At 45.0% G+C, this 16263-nt stretch overlaps 1 non-coding gene and 1 pseudogene across 1 annotated transcript; both read right to left on the bottom strand.

Moving 5' to 3' along the window:
• Positions 1 to 2235: 2235 nt before the first annotated feature.
• LOC115203163 (dynein regulatory complex subunit 4-like) lies at positions 2236 to 8740 on the bottom strand (annotated as a pseudogene).
• Positions 8741 to 10935: 2195 nt separating this feature from the next.
• Positions 10936 to 11008, bottom strand: trnav-cac (transfer RNA valine (anticodon CAC)). The gene has a single exon. It is a non-coding gene; the product is annotated as a tRNA-Val (tRNA).
• Between the last annotated feature and the right edge of the window lie 5255 nt (positions 11009 to 16263).

Below are 16263 nucleotides of genomic sequence, written 5' to 3'. Positions count from 1 at the left end.
GATATACCTGCTGGAGCGCGTGCTACGGGTGGGTGTTATGGTGACCAGTGAGATATACCTGCTGGAGCGCGTGCTACGGGTGGGTGTTATGGTGACCAGTGAGATATACCTGCTGGAGCGCGTGCTACGGGTGGATGTTATGGTGACCAGTGAGATATACCTGCTGGAGCGCGTGCTACGGGTGGATGTTATGGTGACCAGAGAGATATACCTGCTGGAGCGCGTGCTACGGGTGGGTGTTATGGTGACCCTGCTGGAGCGCGTGCTACGGGTGGGTGTTATGGTGACCAGTGAGATATACCTGCTGGAGCGCGTGCTACGGGTGGATGTTATGGTGACCAGTGAGATATACCTGCTGGAGCGCGTGCTACGGGTGGATGTTATGGTGACCAGAGAGATATACCTGCTGGAGCGCGTGCTACGGGTGGGTGTTATGGTGACCAGTGAGATATACCTGCTGGAGCGCGTGCTACGGGTGGATGTTATGGTGACCAGAGAGATATACCTGCTGGAGCGCGTGCTACGGGTGGGTGTTATGGTGACCAGTGAGATATACCTGCTGGAGCGCGTGCTACGGGTGGGTGTTATGGTGACCAGTGAGATACACCTGCTGGAGCGCGTGCTACGGGTGGAAGTTATGGTGACCAGTGAGATATACCTGCTGGAGCGCGTGCTACGGGTGGATGTTATGGTGACCAGTGAGATATACCTGCTGGAGCGCGTGCTACGGGTGGGTGTTATGGTGACCAGTGAGATATACCTGCTGGAGCGCGTGCTACGGGTGGGTGTTATGGTGACCAGTGAGATATACCTGCTGGAGCGCGTGCTACGGGTGGATGTTATGGTGACCAGTGAGATATACCTGCTGGAGCGTGTGCTACGGGTGGGTGTTATGGTGACCAGTGAGATATACCTGCTGGAGCACGTGCTACAGGTAGGTGTTATGGTGACCAGTGAGATATACCTGCTGGAGCGCGTGCTACGGGTGGGTGTTATGGTGACCAGTGAGATATACCTGCTGGAGCGCGTGCTACGGGTGGAAGCTATGGTGACCAGTGAGATATACCTGCTGGAGCGCGTGCTACGGGTGGATGTTATGGTGACCAGTGAGATATACCTGCTGGAGCGCGTGCTACGGGTGGGTGTTATGGTGACCAGTGAGATATACCTGCTGGAGCGCGTGCTACGGGTGGGTGTTATGGTGACCAGTGAGATATACCTGCTGGAGCGCGTGCTACGGGTGGATGTTATGGTGACCAGTGAGATATACCTGCTGGAGCGCGTGCTACGGGTGGGTGTTATGGTGACCAGTGAGATATACCTGCTGGAGCGCGTGCTACGGGTGGGTGTTGTTATGATGACCAGTGAGATATACCTGCTGGAGCGCGTGCTACGGGTGGGTGTTATGGTGACCAGTGAGATATACCTGCTGGAGCGCGTGCTACGGGTGGGTGTTGTTATGATGACCAGTGAGATATACCTGCTGGAGCGCGTGCTACGGGTGGATGTTATGGTGACCAGTGAGATATACCTGCTGGAGCGCGTGCTACGGGTGGGTGTTATGGTGACCAGTGAGATATACCTGCTGGAGCGTGTGCTACGGGTGGGTGTTATGGTGACCAGTGAGATATACCTGCTGGAGCGCGTGCTACGGGTGGGTGTTATGGTGACCAGTGAGATATACCTGCTGGAGCGCGTGCTACGGGTGGGTGTTGTTATGATGACCAGTGAGATATACCTGCTGGAGCGTGTGCTACGGGTGGGTGTTATGGTGACCAGTGAGATATACCTGCTGGAGCGCGTGCTACGGGTGGGTGTTATGGTGACCAGTGAGATATACCTGCTGGAGCGTGTGCTACGGGTGGATGTTATATTGACCAGTGAGCTGAGATAAGGCAGAGGTTTACCTAAATAATTTAAAGCACTGTTTCTCAAATAAAAAGCCTACTGAGATAAAATTATTAAAAGCGTCACTTATCCAATTCTTCTCGGTTATGATGCCAGTCAGACAGAACTTGCTTAGGCAAGGAAGAAAAGGAATTTGTACGCTTTAGTCCATTTACTGTTTTCCAAAAATGTAGAAAGATCACAGGAGTCAGAGCTTAAAAAGTAGCTGATTTAGCTTTCTCACTTACATGTGTTACGTACCCCTCCTGGAGGAACACCCTGCTACATCTCAACTCCTTGTGGAGTGAAAAAGTATGTGATTGTAGGTGCAAGGAAGGATGACAAAAATACCATTTACAGGGAATGTATTATTCCTTAACACGGTAAGGTGGGGAAAAGGGGCTGGATGGAACCAAAGCAAAGAAGGTATAAGTTAGAGACCCCTCTCCTACCATACCACTACTTCCCTAACCTTTAGCATCACCTGGCACGCTAACCAAAATACTGGGGGTGGTCCACCCAGGTCTTACCTAGTGTGCATAGACAGATTAAATACTATGGGTTATGTATTCCTGCAGTCCTCTTGCCTAAACACTCCCAAGGTGCGTTCCCCTCCCCCCCCCCAGGAACAAATGAAACAGAATAATTACTTATACTTAGTGTTTTTGGTTATTGAAATTGTTCACTAAATCCTATTGGCATACACATACCTCAGAAGGAGCGGCTACAAAATAATATCCACAAAAGTTTTACTGACCGCCACAACAATCACCACAGGACATAAAAAGAAGCTCTCTTCTGACAAAGGAAACCAAGCTGGAGAAGGAGTTGGTAATTGAAGCTGTTTCCCCTAACGAGAGGGAGGGGTCAGAGGTCCAATCAGCGATGGGGCCGACCAATCAGTTGCTTTAGGATTCCAGGAAGCCATTTCCTGAAATACACACACATACAAACCCACAACACAGAAACTGGGGAACATGAGAATAAAAAAAACTGAGGTAGAAAGAAGAGTCACATTAGCACTGCAGTAAGTGATCGTCTGTGTGGGTCAGGGGAGTGTTTGTGTCTCTGATCCCAGCCTGGGGGCCTCTCATGTGGGGGCAGACACCAGGCCTGCAGGGCCCTGGCCCAGGGAGTGTCCAGCCACACTGCTCTCCAGGGGCTTGAAGCCCAGCTCCTCCATAGGGATCCCAAAGGCCTGCAGCTTGGCCTCATAGGTTCTCAGTAGGTCATTATGGGCCTGCCAATCAGACAGAGATGTTAACATTTTTATTGACAGACGCTATTATCACTTTTGCCTATAAAGATGAGAATGTATTGATTTTGGATTGGTTAGTTATTCTATTACATAGTTATAATCCTGTTGTTTTGCCCTTAATGTACAAAACTAAATAGGGTTCAGAACCAAAAGGCAATGTATTCAGCCAACATCCTCACCTTACAAACCCGCGCCAACTCGTACTGCAAGTCTTTGATCGCAATGTTCTTGGAGTCCAAAACTTCCTGCAAGGAAAAAACAAATATAGTTGTTTGGCTGCAGAATAGTCTACCGTAAGCTTCCACAAGTAACTACGCTCACAGGCAAGGTTTACAATTTGATGTGGTTGAAGCCACTTGATAATCAGCTTCTAGGACAGTAGAGTAGAGAAACCTGATAGCAAGGACTTAGCAACAGAAAACATACTCGCACGATGGAATGCGAGTGTTAAGAACACGTCTCTGTTTTAATCTTCAATGACAACTTGGCTTGTATCCAGTATCCACCACAAAGCAGGACTGGTGAGGTGTGGTGCTAGTTGTTTTCACAACTCTAAAGTGACAGCACCTTGTTGAACTGAGCCTCCTTCTCCAGGGTGTTTGTCAGAGCCCCCAGTTTCCTCTCCAACAGGAGGTTCTTAAAGCCACTCTTCTGCTGCACCTCCTGGATGAACTTCTTATACAGGTCATCAACGCTCCACCTGGACCTGCAGCACACAAACAAAAGGATTGGCTCAGCTCAGTTAGAAACACAGATCAGTTAGGCATAGATCAATTTGATAGAATTACATTTGATTCAATTCTGTTCCATTTTTTTGGGTGTGTGAGTGCATAACAGAGGGACTGTCCTTCAATAGTAGCCATTGTATGGGTGAAAAGTGTCCAGTTACTAGGAGGTTTTTAGTCAGCCTAATAAACGGTCTGTGTAGTTAGTTTGTGCTGTGGTCTCAGAAAAAGACCTGTACACAGGGTAAAAGGGCAGAAGGACTCATCCTTGAACTCCTCTGTAATCACGTCAAAGGAAACAATGGTGGGAAACTCCCCAATTTTTTTATAAGATTGGAACACAGATTTCAGTGTAGATGCCTTTTTAGTTCTAACCCTTAATCTCATAAACATAGTGCCAATTATTTTCTCAGATTCTTCCCTGTCCCAAATTTCAAAAGGCTAAACTTTCTGTTTGGCATGGGTCCACAAATCCTTAAAAGGTTCTACAGCTGCACCATGCGAGAGTATCCTGACTGGTTGCATCACTGCCTGGTATGGCAACTGTTCGGCCTCCGACCGCAAAGCACTACAGAGGGTAGCGCGTACGGCCCAGTACATCACAGGGGCCAAGCTTCCTGCCATCCAGGACCTCTATATCAGGCGGTGTCAGAGGAAGGCCCTAAAAATTGTCAAAGACTCCAGCCACCCTAGTAATAGACTGTTCTCTCTGCTACCGCATGGCAAGCGATACTGGAGCGTCAAGTCAAGGTCCAAAAGGCTTCTTAACAGCTTCTACTCCCAAGCCATAAGACTCCTGAACAGCTAATCAAAGGGCTATCCAGACCCCTCTCTTACGCTGCTGCTACTCTCTGTTTATAATCTATGCATAGTCACTTTAACTCTACCTACATGTACATATTACCTCGACTAACCGGTGCCCCCACACATTAACTCTGTACCGGTACCCCCTGTATATAGCCTCGCTTGTTATTTTACTGCTGCTGTTTAATTATTTGTTACTTTTATTTTCACATTTTTTCTTAACACTTTTTTTCTTAACTTCTTAAAGCATTGTTGGTTAAGGGCTTGTAAGTAAGCATTTCACTGTAAGGTCTACACCGATTGTATTCGGCGCATGTGACAAATAACATTTGATTTGATTCAATCAAGTGACAACAATTTATGTAACATGTGAGGACAAAAGCCTTTGTCATTACAAACCAGAGTTTGTGTGCATGTGTGTGTGCACGCTTGTACGTGTGTATGTGTGTGTGTAACTGTCGCTTCTCACCTTACTAAACCTCTGTTCCAGCACTTCGTGTTCCCACTTCAGGTCTTTCATTTCCTTCAGATGTGCTTTGGCCCCCTGTCAAGACAGGCACCATCACTCCTGTTTACTTTCACCAAGTACCCTACTACATTTCTATTCACTCTCAGATACACCCAACACAAACCATTCATCATAGAACATTTGAGTGAATTTTACTTTTCCATGTTGCTATATGAATATTTTTTATGCATATCTGTCATACTGCTACATTGTTGCTTTTTGCCATAAATCTTCTCTATAATTACCATATAACCAGATATCATGTATTCTATGTTTGTGTGTGTAACCCACCGCCAGTGAGGTCTTGTCCTTCTCGTAGTTGGCCAGTTGTTTCTGCAGCTCGGCCACCTCCTCCTTGGCCCTCTGCAGGGGCTCCGTCAGGCGCTTGTTCTGCAGCAGCACCTCTGCCAAGTCCTTCTCCAGACGCTCCTCCTTCCTCTTCATCTCCTCCATTTGTTCCTGACAGACACACACAGGCCATGTAAACAACTGGTTACTAGCTTGTATTGGATTGATGTTGATCTGGCTGTGTAACAAACAGTTTGCCCTCCAGGGCTCCAAACCTTGGCCACTGTCAGTCAGGCACACCACATAGTGAACCCTTCTGCTAAAGATCAGGACCTATCAGTAATCATACACCTCTCTGTTATTGTCTTGTAATACACAAGTGAGTTGTGAGTTGATGAAGCATAGGTTAGGTTAGATGATATTGTACGTTGAGGAATTTCTAATACTCAGTTAGTTGATTGGTCCTAGGTTATTGTTATTGAGTAGAACAAATACCTTGGTTATTAGCTGATATTGTTGTGGTATTGCTAACCTTAAGTGAGTTGATGAGGGCCAGGTTGTTGAGGGTGATGTCGTTGTAGTTGTTCTTGATGTCGCTGAAAGCCTTCTCGTGGTTCTTCATCAGCGTGTTGATCTGGCTGTTCTTCCTCTCCTCGATCTCGTGGATCTCGGTCTTCCTCCTCAGGTCCTGCTCCTGACGCAGCATCTGCATCTTCTTCTCATACTTGGCCTCAATTTCTACTCAGCAGGTCAGTCAAATGGCAATAGACAGAGAGAGATGGCTATGGTTCATATTTTGGGTATATGTACGCATGTGAGTACAGTTTAACGGCAACACAGGCACAGGCATAATCACCTTGCACTTGTCCCTCAAAGTCATTTCTCATTTTGGTAATTTCCTGGTCGTTGTTCTGTTGAAACAGAAATTGAAAGAATTTACAATCAATGCAATGTCACCATAGACGTGTGTGGAAAGCAAATATGATAAAATGGCAGAACATTGATCTGGATGCTGAGAAGCGCATATTGACAGAAAGAGCGAGGAGGCCACGCACCAGTTTGAGGCCCTTGATGAGGTTCTCGTTGGAGAGCTCCTGCTCCTTAATGTCCACTTTGAGGGTGCACATGCCCTTGCAGAGCTCGTTCTCCAGCTCGGCATGCTCTTTCTGCATCAGCTTGTTAGAGACCACGCCCTCTCCCTTCAGCTCTGAGATGCTGTTCTGGTGCTCATACAGGAGATGCTTCATTTTCTGCTTGTACACCTGAGGAACAGAACAGTAACAGTAAGGCCCCTGATAACTATTCTAATGTGGTTAAACACTGTTTGTGTGTCTGTTACTGTATGTGTGTGTAGGTGTGTGTGTACTATACCTTGATCTCAACTTGGTGGCGCTCCTCAGCCTCTTCCAGTCTCTGTTCCTCAGGTCTGCCTTCCTCTCGTCCAGGTGTCTCTTGGTGATCTCCCAGAAGGTGTGGATCTTGTCCCTCTCCAGCTGGAAGTAGTTCCTCTCCTCCCTCTGCCTGTCCAGCTCCTCCCGCAGCCGCACAATGTGCTCCTCCAGCTGACACAGAGAACATCATCATGTAGATTCAGATAAATATATGCTATGCAGCATAACCCATGGATTATCAAGCAAATAGTTGATTTGATACACCCTATCGGCAGGACAGAACAGCCTCTGGTAAGACACGGGGCGGGGGCCTATGCATATATGTAAACAATAGCTGGTGCACAATATCTAAGGAAGTCTCAAGGTTTTGCTCACCTGAGGTAGAGTATCTCATGATAAGCTGTAGACCACACTACCTACCTAGAGATTTAATCTGTATTTTTCGTAGCTGTCTACATACCACCAGACTGACGCTGGCACTAAAACCACACTCAATGAGCTGTATTCCGCAATAAGCAAACAGGAAAACACTCATCCAGAGCCAGCGCTCCTAGTGGCCGGGGACTTTAATGCAGGGAAACAAATTAGTTTTACCTCATTTCTATCAGCATGTTAAATGTGCAACCAGAGGGAAAGAAATTCTACACCACCTTTACTCCACACACAGAGATGCTTACAAAGCTCTCCATCGCCCTCCATTTGGCAAATCTGACCATAACCCTATCCTCCTGATTCCTGCTTACAAGCAAAAATGAAAGCAGGAAGCACCAGTGGCTCGGTCTATAAAAAAGTGTTCAGATAAAGCAGATGCTAAACTACAGGACTGTTTTGCTAGCACAGACTGGAATATGTTCCGGGATTCTTCCGATGGCATTGAGGAGTACACCACATCAGTCACTGGCTTTATCAATAAGTGCATTGAGGACCTCGTCCCCACAGTGACTGTACGTACATACCCCAATCAGAATCCATGGATTACAGGCAACATTCGCACTGAGCTAAAGGGTAGAGCTGCCGCTTTCAAGGAGCGGGAGTCTAACCCAGAAACTTATAAGAAATCCTGCTATGCCCTTCGACGAACCATCAAACAGGCAAAGCGTCAATACAGGACTAAGATCGAATCTTTCTACACCGGCTCCCATGCTCGTTGGATGTGGCTGGGCTTGTAGACTACAGACTACAAAGGGAAGCACAGCAAAGAGCTGCCCTGTGACACAAGCCTACCAGACGAGCTAAATAACTTTTATGCTCGCTTCGAGGCAAGTAACACTGAAACATGCATGAGAGCATCAGCTGTTCCGGATGACTGTGTGATCACGCTCTCCGCAGCCGATGCGAGTAAGACCTTTAAACAGGTCAACATTCACAAGGCCGCAGGGCCAGACGGATTACTAGGATGTGTACTACGAGCATGCACTGACCAATTATCAAGTGTCTTCACTGACATTTTCAATCTCTCCTTGTCAGAGTCTGTAATACCAACATGTTTCAAGCAGACCACCACAGTCCCTGTGCCCAAGAACTGCCTAAATGACTACCGACCCGTAGCACTCACGTCTGTAGCCATGAAATGCTTTGAAAGGGTGGTCATGGCTCACATCAACACCATTATCCCAGAAACAGATGCACAGATGACACAATCTCTATTGCACGCCACACTGCCCTTTCCCACCTGGACAAAAGGAACACCTATGTGAGAATGCTATTCATTGATTACAACTCTGCGTATGTAGAGGTGCATGAAATAACACCTACCTGCTCCTTCGACATCTCCTCCGTGGAAAGGCCATCTACTACTGTGGGCGTCTTCCCTTTGGCAGACTTGGCGGCGACCTTCTTTTTGGGTGGTTGCAATGCAACGAAATCTACAATTTTTACTTCTAACTACCGAGCTAGCTAAAATGTAGCGGATTAAAACCGCTCTGGGGTATGTGGGACGATTCAGCTACTGAAATTCCAGTGGCGCGATTTTTGAATCGTTAGAAATACTATTACTTCAATTTCTCAAACATATGACTATTTTACAGCTATTTAAAGACAAGAATCTCGTTAATCTAACCCCACTGTCCGATTTCAAAAAGGCTTTACAACGAAAGCAAAACATTAGATTATGTCAGCAGAGTGCCCAGCCAGAAAAAATCAGACAGCCATTTTTCAAGCTAGCATATAATGTCACACAAACCCAAACCATAGCTAAATGCAGCACTAACCTTTGATGATCTTCATCAGATGACACACCTAGGACATTGTGTTATACAATACATGCATGTCTGTTCAATCAAGTTCATATTTATATCAAAAAACAGCTTTTTGCATTAGCATGTGACGTTCAGAAAACGCATAACCCCCGGCAAACTTCCGTTGAATTTACTAACAGTTTGCTAAATTACTCACGATAAACGTTCACAAAAAGCATAACAATTATTTTAAGAATTATAGATACATTACTCCTCTATGCACTCGATATGTCCGATTTTAAAATAGCTTTTCGGATGAAGCACATTTTGCAATAATCTAAGTACATAGCCCGGCATTACAGGGCTAGCTATTTAGATACCCACCCAGGTCAGCCTCCACCAAAATCACATTTCCTATAAGAAAAATGTTCTTACCTTGCTTGTTCTTCATCAGAATACACTGCCAGGACTTCTACTTCAATAACAAATGTTGGTTTGGTCCCAAATAATCCATCGTTATATCCAAACAGCGACGTTTTGTTCGTGAGTTCTAGAATGCTTCTTCACGGTCCCGCGCATGGCGCATTGGCGTGTCAAAAATGTCTAAATATTCCATTACCGTACTTCGAAGCATGTCAACCGCTGTTTAAAACCAATTTTTATGCCATTTATGTCGTAGAGAAGTGATAATATTCCGACCGGGAGTATGCATTGAGCCTAAACAGCCGAATAAAATTTCTCCTCGGGAGCGACTCGTGCACGCGCCTCATTCAAAGGTCCTCTGAGCATCCACTTACAAAAGGCGATAATCTGTTTCAACCTGAGGCTCCCTAGTAAACCTTCAGGTTTTTCGCGGGCTCTGAGAGCCTATTGGAGCCCTGGGAATTGTCACGTTACAGCTAAGATCCTTACTTTTCAATAAAAAGATGCAAGACGCACGACTCCTTGTCAGACAGGGTATTTCCTGCTTGAAACCTTGTCAGGTTTTTGCCTGCCATAGGAGTTCTGTTATACTCACAGACACCATTCAAACAGTTTTAGAAAATTCAGAGTGTTTTCTATCCAAACCTGAACAATAATATGCATATTCTAGCTTCTGAGTTGGTGTAGGAGGCAGTTAAAAATGGGAACATATTTTTTCCAAAATTCTCAATACTGCCCCCTAGCCCAGACAGGTTAAAAGTCCTAACTAGCTAACGTTACATCGATTTGCTCAAGGTCAATAACGTTAACAGTAACGTTAGTTAAAAAATGAAACGCCCACATTGTACCTATGTTTTTCCTCTGACGTTTCGTGCCTTTCTTTGCTGAAATACATACTTTTTCAATAAACGTTAATCAAATACAACCGCCGACTGGTCTCGGCTCCACTCCGTGGTGAAGTTAATTCTAAACTTCCTTCACCATTGAGTGGAGTTCAGTCCGTTTACGTTAGCTAGCTACAATGCAGACATTGCATGTATTCATGAAGCTAGATTAACATTACAGTACTAGTAACGTTAGCTGGCTAACGTTACCACACTGCACTGTAGTGAGTCTAACTGTAACGCTTTATTATATTGTTGAAAATAGAATACACGTACTTACTATTCTGAAATACTGCTACCACGCACAGATATAGCTGAAAAGGGACTATCTTTGAAAAAGTAAACAGCTAGCACGCTGCCTAGCTAAACACGTCCATCTGCGATAGCTCGAACGACAACAAAGTATCGTCATGGTAACGTTGATGACCATCTCGCGAGACTGCTCTTTAACGTATCTTTTCGTTTGGATACTTTTGTAATATCTCTCAAGATTGCTTTTCCACTATGTTTTAGATGATCAGGTAATGTAACGTTGTCCGAATAAATTAAACCATTGAATTTTGTACCGATATGCATTAGAGCTAAAAATATGTTTCCGCCCGGTTTCGAACCGGGGACCTTTCGCGTGTGAGGCGAACGTGATAACCACTACACTACGGAAACAGTTATCATAACTTTAGCTTAATTCTCTTTTCATGGTTCCTCCTGTATTCTCTCACATCCAATGTGTTTATAGAAAGAGGCATGGAGGGAGGATGTGAAGAATCAAGGGACATAATTTGAGATTCACCCATGGACTGACTGAGGTATATCAGAAATCTGCACATAATGGCCAGGTGCTCATGTCTCCGCCCTGACAATGCGAGTCGTTAAGCGTCAGTGTAGATCTGCTTAAACCCATAGCCCATAGAAACGCATTGGGTTTATTTTAGGAAGATTTTTGTCGAGAGATAGCTAACCCTCTCGCTTCGCCTCTTCCTCTCAAGGTATTCTATTGACGATGGTAAATTCAGTTTTCAATGTAAATTCTAACTAAAATAATTCTAACAGATTAGGTTTCCATTGGCATGATGATGGGGGCTAAAATATTACACTTTTTTAATCAACATGACAAATAAATACTTGAACTTTATCTATATCGTCAACATCGACTTCGCAATGTGTGTTGAGAAATAATTCATTTAAGTTAGAATATTTGTAACATTTTGGCCTTACCCAGGAGGACCTCCTTTAAGGCTCCATAATGTTTCATATGTAAGTGCTACAAAGCAACAATTGGTGACATATGACGTTTACCTCTGTAAATATGAGTATTATTTTGATTTAAAAAAAAATATCTTACATTAATTGATGAATATTGAAAATATATCATCCTGAATATAAAAAATACTAAATTGGTGTGAATATATTGTTGAACATAATATACTCTACGGGAGTATCAAAGTTCCAGACGGGGATGTATGCAGAGAAAATATGATAATGGTTCAGAATGGTCGCCCTCTGCTGGTGATTTGCAGGACGTGCAATGACACAAGTAAAAGGAAGGTATATTATACTGAACAAAAATATAAACGCAACATGCAACAATTTCAAAGATTTTGCTGAGTTACAGTTCATATGAGGAAATTACTCATAGGCCCACCCGCTGGGGAGCCAGGCCCAGCCAATCAGAATGAGTTTTTCCCCACAAAAGGGCTTTATTACAGACAGAAATAAAATGTTATTTTTTCAATATTTATGTATTTCACTATATTTCTAAATTAATTAACGATTTCTTAATTGAAGTCAAAATACTACTAATATTACCGAGCAAACGGTAAAGCTTCATATGACTCACATTTCTGTTTTGTAGGACCTTGTAAGACATTATGGTCTTAAAGGATGTCTGCGTTTACACAGACATCCCGATATATTATTTTCTCTAATTGGTCTTTTAACCAATCATAACATCTCTGAAAAATATCTGATGTGAAAAGATCTGATGTGATCTGTCAAAAGACCAATTAGTGGAAAACATATCAGAATTGGGCTTCCTGTGTAAATGCAGCCAACTAGCGTTGGGGCGGCTCCGGTGCGGGACGTAGCACCCGCTCAGACCACAGATCCGGCCATGGAGCCGTGCTGAACGCCGTGCCCGGACTGGGCACCGGCGCAGAGGAAGGCTCCGGCAATGGAGCTAGACTGGACGCCGTGCTTGGACTGGGCACCGGCGCAGAGGAAGGTTCCGGTCATGGAGCGGGACTGGACGCCGTGCCTGGACTGGGCACCGGCGCAGGGGAAGGCACCGGCCATGGAGCGGGACTGGACGCCGTGCCTGGACTGAGCACCGGCGCAGAGGAAGGCTCCGGCCATGGAGCAGGACTGGACGCCGTGCCTGGACTGGGCACCGGCACAGAGGAAGTCTCCGGACCGTGAACCGTCACTGGAGGCTCTGAAATGTGAACCGTCGCTGGAGGTTCTGGGCTGTAGACCGTCGCTGGAGGTTCTGGGCTGTAGACCGTCGCTGGAGACTGGGCTGTACACATGCACTGGTGGACGAGTGCGGGGAGCCGGCACAGGTTTCACCGGACTGATGACACGCTCTTCAGGGTGCCTGTGCTGCAGAATACACCTAACCAACATCTCTCTCCAATATCCCTCCTCCAACTGCTCCATCGACTCCCAGACGGTCTCTGGCTCTCTCCTCGGCCGACCGCCCCTTGTGCCCCCCCCCAAAAAAAAATCTGTGGCCGTGGACCCCGGCGTCGTTGCTGTCCTCCTTTACTCCTCGGCGACCCTCCGCCAAGGAAGGGTCTCGCATCCACCTAGTGTCTCTTCCCATGTCCAACTCTCCTTCACCTCCGGGCACGCTGCTTGGTCCTGTAATGGTGGGATATTCTGTCACGACCGTCGTATGAATAATTAGACCAAGGCGCAGCGTGAGTAGAGTTCCACATTTTAATAATAGTGAAACTTAAAAAAAAAACAAAAATATAATGATCGTGAACCACGTAGCGCACATAGGCACTCACACAAAACAATATCCCACATAGCAGGTGGGAAAAAGGACACACTAAGTATGATCCTCAATTAGAGGTAACGATTATCAGCTGCCTCCAATTGGGAACCATACACACGCACACCAACATAGAAACACAATACCTAGAAACCCCCTCAGTCATGCCCTGACCTAAAACACCATAGAGAACCCCGAGGGCTCTCTATGGTCAGGGCGTGACAGGATTACATTTTGTGAAAATGCCCAAAAGCATGGTCTTTTTTTGTTCTAGTTAATCACCAATTAGCTTGCAACCCATAATAGGTAACATTAAAAAGCAAAACCCTCTGACCATAGCTTCATCTGTTATAAACATCTTCATTTGAAGCAAACTCGTTTTATTTGAATACTTCCTATAGAAGCATTAAAGCTACTCCTTGCATTTACCTACCTCACTTCTTCTTCTTTGGTATCATGGCATTCCCACATTTAGTTTGTGCATGTGTTGTGTGTGGTCAATCGCGTTACATTTTTGAACCAAAAATAAAAAGGAAGAGGTGAAAAGGAAAACATTGCACCATCAACTAATCCTCCACCTTTAAACCACTATTACATACCACCACTATTACCTACTCACTGACGAATTCTCACAAAACACCCAGACCTGCGTTAAAGAAAAAATCTTTGTCCAGTTCGAGGTGAGTAATCGTTGTTCTGATATCTAGAAGCTCTTTTCGGTCATAAGAAACGGTGGCAGAAATATTATGTTCAAAATAAGTTACAAACAATGCGAAAAAACACACAATATAGCACAGTTGGTCAGGAGCCCGTAAAACGGCAGCAACTCCTCCGGCACCATTCTATTATCCCTGGCAACTTCAGCCTATGTGAGAATCCTGTTCATTCCATTCAACACCATAGTGCCCTCCAAGCTCATCACTAAGCTCAGGACCCTGGGACTGAACACCTCCCTCTGCAACTGGATCCAGGTAGTGAGGGTAGGCAACAACACATCTACCACACTGACCTTCAATACGGGGCCCCTCAGGGGTGTGTGCTTAGTTTGGACACACCTACTCATTCAAGGGTTTTCTTTATTTTGACTATTTTCCACATTGTAGAATAATAGTGAAGACATCAAAACTATGAAATAACACATATGGAATCATGCAGTAACCCAAAAAGTGTTAAACAAAGATTCCTCAATGTTGCCACCCTTTGCCTTGATGACAGCGTTCCACACTCTTGACATTCTCTCAACCAGCTTCACCTGGAATGCTTTTTCAACAGTCTTGAAGGAGTTTCCACATATACTGAGCACTTGTTGGCTGTTTTTCCTTCACTCTGCGGTCCAACTCATCCCAAACCATCTTAGTTGGGTTGAGGTCGAGTGATTGTGGAGGCCAGGTCATCTGATGCAGCACTCCGTCACTCTCCTTGATCAAATAGCCCTTACACAGCCTGGAGGTGTGTTGGGTCATTGTCCTGTTGAAAAACAAATGATAGTCCCACTAAGCGCAAACCAGATGAATTGAGTAATGAGTAGGTGTGTCCAAACTTTTGAAAGGTACTGTATGTTAGAGAGTGATGTACAGATGTAGGATCTTAATTTGAGCCAGTTAGCTACAGCAGGAAAATAATCTTGCAGCAAAAGGAAATGTGAATTATTATGTGGATTATAATAAATTGACCTTTTTGTAGGGATTTATACAGTTTTTGTAAGGGAAAATCAAGTCTGAAATTTCTAAATGGAAATTACAAACTTCAGAAGCCTTTTCAAACCTCAAATACACAAAACGTTTTATAATTCCTACATTGCAGTGAAGTTCTCCTGCAACAGGGTGATTAAATGAAGATCTTACATCTGTATCCACATTTTCAAAGGTGAATGGGTATAGAGTCATCTCTCTCTGCCCCGTCCCTCTACTAGAGTAAATCATTTTCAGTACTGTTGTCCTGTGCTTATCATCCTATTTTTATGCTGCTGTGGGACAAGGCTTAAAACTGGAGTGTTAAGACGTTTACCTAATAAGGTGTATGGACATTCACATACACCAGTGGAGAACGACTGCCCCTCTCATTGAAGCCGCGGTTGTTCAAGGCCAACTGCGGTACTACAGGCATTGTTAGCAGAAAAATGGGAATCTTCGTGGTCAATCTTCGTGTAAAAAATAAATAAAAATGGATGACAATCATGGTACCAATAGTTGCCTTTAACACACAAGATGTACAGTATGTCCTTGAACCGATTATTTTAAAATCACACAGAGAAGAAAGTATAATTTAGTTGCTAATGGCAGCCTGCAGTCAGCCTGCAACTTAAGTTTCTCTTTTTTTTATTTAACCAGGCAAGTCAGTTCAGAACAAATTCTTATTTACAATGACGGCCTACACCGGCCAAACCCAGACAATGCTGGGCCAATTGTGCCACACCCTATGGGACTCCCAATCACAGCCAGTTGTGATACAACCTGGATTCAAACCAGGGTGTCTGTAGTGATGCCTCTAGCACTGAGATGCAGTGCCTTAGACCGCTGCACCACTCGGGAGCCCATTTAAAAGGGACAGCACTGAGTTAGCTGGAGTAGCTCAAACTGCACGTGTTATGTCTCCATGATACACCATCTTAACCCACTTCATTTGGCTATTGAGTCTTCACATAGGAATACATGGTGTCATGTGATCAGTGACTTCGTCCACTCATATATATAGTCATTGGCACACACAGACACACGCTCACACACATAGTGACTCTGTGATACTTCTCCACCACCCATGTGGTGTATCCAACTCTCCCCTTCCCTTTATCCAAATCCCCACCAACACCCCTCCTACAGCCCCCCCTCTCTCTCTCTCAATCTGGGCAGTCTGCCAGTGTGCCCATCCTGCTCTCTCTCACTTTCTCTCTATCCCCCTTTTTTGCTCCCTCTCTCTCTAGATC

The sequence above is a fragment of the Salmo trutta genome, chromosome 12 (genome assembly GCF_901001165.1).
Source record: "Salmo trutta chromosome 12, fSalTru1.1, whole genome shotgun sequence".
NCBI lineage: Eukaryota > Metazoa > Chordata > Actinopteri > Salmoniformes > Salmonidae > Salmo > Salmo trutta.
The sequence above is the reverse complement of the archived record's forward strand: the minus strand, read 5'-3'. Positions and strand labels throughout refer to the sequence as shown.